The sequence below is a fragment of the Miscanthus floridulus genome, chromosome 3 (assembly GCF_019320115.1).
Source record: "Miscanthus floridulus cultivar M001 chromosome 3, ASM1932011v1, whole genome shotgun sequence".
In the NCBI taxonomy this organism is placed as follows: domain Eukaryota; kingdom Viridiplantae; phylum Streptophyta; class Magnoliopsida; order Poales; family Poaceae; genus Miscanthus; species Miscanthus floridulus.
The window spans coordinates 36,548,063-36,554,343 of record NC_089582.1 but is presented as its reverse complement, the minus strand read 5'-3'; positions in this window follow the sequence as shown (position 1 = coordinate 36,554,343).

Below are 6,281 nucleotides of genomic sequence, written 5' to 3'. Positions count from 1 at the left end.
CACTTGGAGCATGGTGTGGCTCGCGAGGAGCGCGACTAGGCCCTTCGAGAGCGCGACAACACGCAGCAGAAGATCGGCTCCCTCTAGGCCAAGCTTGGAACCACGATGACCTAGAGGCTAGAGGCTGAGGGCATCTCTGCCAGGCTAGCCGTGGACCTCACCGAGGTGAAGAGGAACCTTTAGGCGGAGACCGATGAGCTCGGTATCCTCAGCGCTGCCCTCGAAGTGGTCTACGATGACCTGGAGGTGGTGCGGTCGAGGGGACCAGTTCGCTCATGCCCCATGCCGTCGAGATCATGGCATGGGTGCACTAGCTCAAGAGGAACGCCCTTCGCACTAGGGTCAACCAATCCTTCATGATTGCTCATTCCCATTATGGGGACAACATCAACCTAGAGACGATGAGCCTCAGCTTTGCGCCTAGCTACGAAGCCCATGAGCTGGATGAGATAGAGACGGTGGTGGCTCCTCTTTCATAGAACCTGGCAGACAAGATAGAAGACATAGTTCTTCCCCGGAGGGGTTAGTTAGTTAGATAGGCCGTGTAATCGTTCATGTAACAAGCAGACAAGCTCTGACCCTTCTGTACTATCGAACAAACCTATCATTTTGTTTCATTTGATTGAGTTTGTTTTTCCTCCCTTTTTATGTGTGAAAAGGAGTTCGTGTGTTCCAACCCTTCCATTTGTTAAGACCGTAGGGCCCGAGGTGCAAGAGGGAAAATCTTATTATGGTTGTAAGCAAGAGTGTCGTAGCCGCAGGGGCATATGTTTCTTGTAGTTTGACCAGACATGCTCAATCGTTCATTTCCGTAGACCCTGCCACTAGGTTTAATGTAAGGGAAAGGTCGGGTGTAGGAACTATTTTAGAAAGGGTGTATTTATGCCCTTATAAGCCATCGAGTGAGATCCGAGCCCTTGCCGTTGCTGGGGTCGGGTTTCACTGAAGATCGAGGAGAAGATAGCGAAACTAGTAGGAAACAGTGTCTCTTATTTTCACATGTACTTCCCCCCTTAGGTTCTGAGCCATCGTTCTATGACCACGTGCTCGATCTCCTCGTGAGTCCAACTTTCCTCAAACCCCTGTGTGCATAGCAGGGGTTTGGTCGAGGGTTGGCTCATCTTTGTGATTGTCGTCCCATCTGTGGTTTTCACAACTGGAGGGGTTAAGCTAATGTGGGGGGTACGACCCCGAATACCCATGATAGACCACATGTGCTATGCCCCTAGGGGCGGTCGAGCCCATGAGATGAAGTCTTGCGGGGCACGACGCTGCTCGGTGCCTCCTGCAAGACACCAGGAAGATACTATGAGATCTGTTAGGATACGTATGATCCCATGATTCCTGTAATCTATTATTACTTTCCAGTTATCTCCTAGATCTAACCAACTTGTAACCCTGCCCCTCGAACTATATAAGTAGGGCAGGGACCCCCTCCAAACACACGTAATATCATACGATAGCTAATAGAATCCAATAGATCACATGAGTAGGGTATTACGTCATACTAATGGCCTGAACCTATCTAACTCGTGTGTCTCTATTGCCTTCTTGTTCTTGATTACACGCACCTCTGCCGATCAATCTACCTTCATGGGATACCCCTTGAAGGACTGGCGATGATATTCTGTCGATAGCTAATGTCACTTTCCTCGATGGCTCGAGTGACGCGCTCGGTGAGCTCGCTAATGGTCATGTTCGAGTGGAATCCAGGTCCATCGTTTGTGATGGGGTCGGCAAAGCCCTCATGTGGCATTCTGCTGCTCCTTAACCTGTCTTCCAACATATGCCCCCTCAATGGGGATTCTATGGGCTTGCCTAGAGGTCAGGATCGAATGAGAAGGTCAAGATGACCTTGTCCGCTTCTAGGTGGGTCGGGCGAGGACCGCTGGGGCTCATCTGTGTTTTCTCCCCTGGCTCTTGTTCGATGTGAGGTGGCCTCGGGCCCTTCGTGGGCTGGCCTTCAAACCTCGGTATCCTGATTTTAGGATCGGGCGGCTCAAGCCCCTGAGCCCCATGAAGCTCAGTAGGGGTCGGTCATGTTTCATGTGTCACCTCGTCCTCGGTTTCTACAACCGGAGGGCTGACATAACGACACTTGCCTTGATGGCTCGAGTGTCGCGCTCGATGAGCTCGCTAACAGGCATGTTCGAGTGGAATCTAGGTCTGTCATCCACTGATGGGGTTAGCATAGCCCTCATGTGGTATTCCACTGCTCCTTAACACGCCTCCCGGTAGATGCCTGTGTCACTCTAGAGAGCGACTTAGGTGGCTCGTTGGCCTCTTCTCGATGGAGATTTTGTGGGCTTGGCTCGAGGTTAGAATCGAACGAGAAAGGTCGAGATGTCCCTGTCCGCTTTTGAGCGGGGTTGGGCAAGGCCGCTGAGGCTCATCTAGGTTTTTCTCCCCTGGCTCTGTTTGACGTGAGGCGGCCTCGATCCCTTCGTAGGCCGGCCTTTAAACTTTGGTCAGTCGCCACTCATATCGAATGAGATGACTACCGCTTCGTGATGCGACGTGAAGCATTGTGATGTAGCAATTGCATATACAATGCTCAGATGTATGGGATGAATGGATGAATGAATATATGAATGCATGCATGAGAATGGATGAATAAATGATCATGCAATTGAAAAAGAAAATGTAGGAATCGGTAAAGTTACCTCGATGGCTCGAGTGACTCGTTCGGGGAGCTCTTACCGGATATGTCCATGTGGGGTCTAGATCCGACGTTCATGATGGAGCCGGCGTAACCTACATGAGGCATCCCAATTCTTCGTACCCATCTCTCGGTAGCATCCCGAGCCGTCTAATCAACCTAGGTGACCTATCGGCCTCTCCTCGACGGAGATTCCGTAGATGGGCCCCTCCAAACCCTTCCCGAGAAGGTAAAGGCTCAAGCTCAGGGTGTGGGGACAAAGACTCTTGTAAGGAAAATGGACCCAAGGTCCATTTACTTTGGATTTTGGTGTTTGATGACCAACACAACCAAATTGGACTAAAGAATTTGCAAGTGTTTGTTTTGTAGTTCAATAGGGTGCAAGACGTGACTTGGACAAAGGTGATGTGATGATCCGATGATCAACACCATAAGCAAGACCCTATGAGCACAAGAGAAGACCCAAAATATCAAGCAAAGTCCAAGCACGAAGATAGGAACCAAGCCGTACGCAAGATCATGAAGAAACGAGCTCACAGAGATGACCGGACGCTGGCGGAAAGCAATCGGATGGTCCGATCAAGAGGCTCGGCAATAGGCATCAGCAGCAGCTACCAGACGCTGGACCGGACGCTGGCGGCAAATCGACCGAACATGAACTACAGTGTCTGATCGAGTACAAAAAGGTTCCAGAGCGGCGAAACTGCGATCGGACGCGTCCGGTGGCATGTGACCGGACGCTGGCAGCTCCAATCAGTTGATCATGGCTCTAACGGTCGGGAGGACCGGACGCGTCCAGTCAGGACGTGATCAGCATCTGGTCAGTAGCAGAAAAGTGGGATTTCGTCCCCAATGGCTACTTTCTTAGTGGGGCTTATAAATAGACCCCCAACTGACCATTTGAGAGTGTGGAGCTAAGGAAACATATCAAGGGTGTTGATACACCATTTTAGTGATCTCCACTTGCATAGTGCTTAGTGATTCATTAGGTGATTAGCGTAGGTGCTTTTGCGAAGTGCTTAGGTAGATTAGACCACCGCTTATGTGCTTGCTCTAGGTTTAGGCCTAGTGTTTAGTGAGGTTTGCATACCTCTTACCACTCGGTGCTTGCGAGCACCATTGTTGTACATCAAAGGGGCTTGTAGTCTTGTGAGATCACACCAACCGCGTTTGTGGTGTGGCCACCACCGTGTACCAGAGGGAACAAGGCCCGCGACATTTTGACCGGAAGTTTGATAGTAAAGACGGCGGGGACCATCCGGGAGGGGCTTGCCGGAAGGCATGTCGGAGACCCACTTGCGTGTGGGGAAGGCCCGAGGCTATCCACGAAGTTACCCGACCAGGAGATTAGCCCTTGCGAGGGATTTCTTGCGAGGGGCTCCAACGAGGAATAGGGGAAGCTTGCGCGCTTCTCAATACCTCAGTAAAAATACCAGAGTCATCGATGGGAGTTTGCATATCTCTACCTTGCTCTTTAGCTTCCGCATTTATATTAATTACATTACTCCATTTGCGGTAGAGATAGCAACACATTAGCAAAACCGTAGTCACACATTTATATAGTTTGTCTTTTGTATAGGTTTTGCTAAGGTTAGAAAAAGATACCATAGTTTAAAGTTAGACTTTTAAGTTGCCTAATTCACCCCCCTCTTAGGCGTCGTTGTCCACTTCAATTGGTATCAGAGCCAGTTGGCTCAATTTGGACCTTTGGCTTAACCGCCATTGAGCCGACGCTATTTAGAATGGTTGGGATGGATACCTCTAGGCCCCCGCACTTTGACAGCACTAACTTTCCCTATTATAAAGCTAGAATGGCTTGCCACCTTGAGGCAGTTGATTTGGGTGTTTGGAGAGTCACTCGTGATGGGATGAAACCCATTAAGAATCCCGGTAAACCCACAAAGAGTGAAGAAAAGGAAATGCATTTCAATGTTAGAGCTAAAAATTTCTTGTTTGAATCTTTTAGTATGGATGTGTTTAACCAAGTGTTCACTTTAAATACGACACATGAAATTTGGTTAAAACTTCAAGAGCTCCATGACGGCACATCTAATGTCCGTGAGCAAAAACATTGTCTAGCTAAACAAAATTTTGATTCCTTTACAATGAATGATGATGAGCTTGTTCGTGATATGTATTCTCATTTGAATCTATTTATCAATGAGCTCCATTCAATAGTATTAACAAAACTAGGTGATGCGGACATCGTGAGGAAGATCATCTCCGTGCTACCACAAAAGAAATATGCAAGCATCATCACCATCCTTCACAACATGGAGGACTTGAGCACCATGACCCCCGGTATAGTCATTGGCAAGATAGTGGCATTTGAAATGTCACGTAAGATAGGTCAAGAAGAAGCCTCTTCATCAAGCAAAGGCAAAGCTCTCGCATGTAGCGAGAAAAAGAAGATGAAGGGTAAGTAAGTTGAGACAAGCTCAAGCTCAAGCTCCTCAAGTGAAGATGAAGAAGAAGATGAGGACGATGATGAAGATTCAAGTGAAGATGATCAATCTTCCTCCTCCACCTCCGACCTTGATGAAGAATCAATCAAACTAATCAAAAAGGTGGAGAAGATGATCCAAAGGCTCAATGTCAAGGGTGTGCCCATCCAAATCCAAGATCTTATTTTCACCAATCAAAGAAATGAGCAAAGAAAGAGAGGATGCTATGGATGCGGTGAGTTGGGCACTTTATGGAAGTTTGTCCAAATAAACCCACACCCAAGACAAAGAAGAAGGCATGCAAGAACCAAGCCCTCACATCAATAAGGTCATGGGATGATTCTTCAAGTGAAGAAGAACATCATCACAAGAGGCGAGGACGCAAGCACTCATCATCAAGCTCTTCTCGTATATGCCTTATGGCATGAGGTAACGAAAGCTCATCCTATAGTGAGAGTGATAGTGATGATGAAATGCCTTATGATGAAATTGTGCAACAAAATCTTAATTATGCTCAAGTTTGCACTAGTCAACAAAAGAAGCTCGAAAAATTAAAAGAAACGCTAGATAGTTCACAAGAAGCATACAAAACTTTGCTTGAACAATATGAGAACTTTGCTAATCTCAATGTTGAACTATCTACTAAAATTGAGCAACTTAAGGCTAGTGCAACAACAAATGCATGCACAATCAATGATGAGCAACTTGTAAAGAAAAATGAAAAATTAAAAAAAAAGTTAGCTAGCTCACAAGATGCTTATAAAAGTTTGCTTGCTAAAATAGAAACCATGTGCAAACATTGTGATGAGCTAACTAATAAAGTTGCTAATCTTAAAGCCGTTGGTACAATCCCCACCAAGGCATCTAAAAAGAAAAGTTCCATCCTTAACATGCCTAAAAAGGATGCCGCTACTTCTTGTAATGATTTATGTTTAAACTCATCTTCGTGCAACCAAGTTTGTGTTGAGAAAGTTGTTGTAGATACATGCACACAAGAGGTTGCGAAGGAGAATGAGCAACTCAAGCAAGAAGTGGCTCGCCTCACCAAGGACTTGACACAAGTGAAAGGCAAGACGGAGCAAGCCCAACTTCATCAAGATAACACCATCAAGGGAGTGAAGAAGCTTGATGAAGGACAAACCATGGTTTGCTACGTGTGCCATAAGGAAGGTCACAAG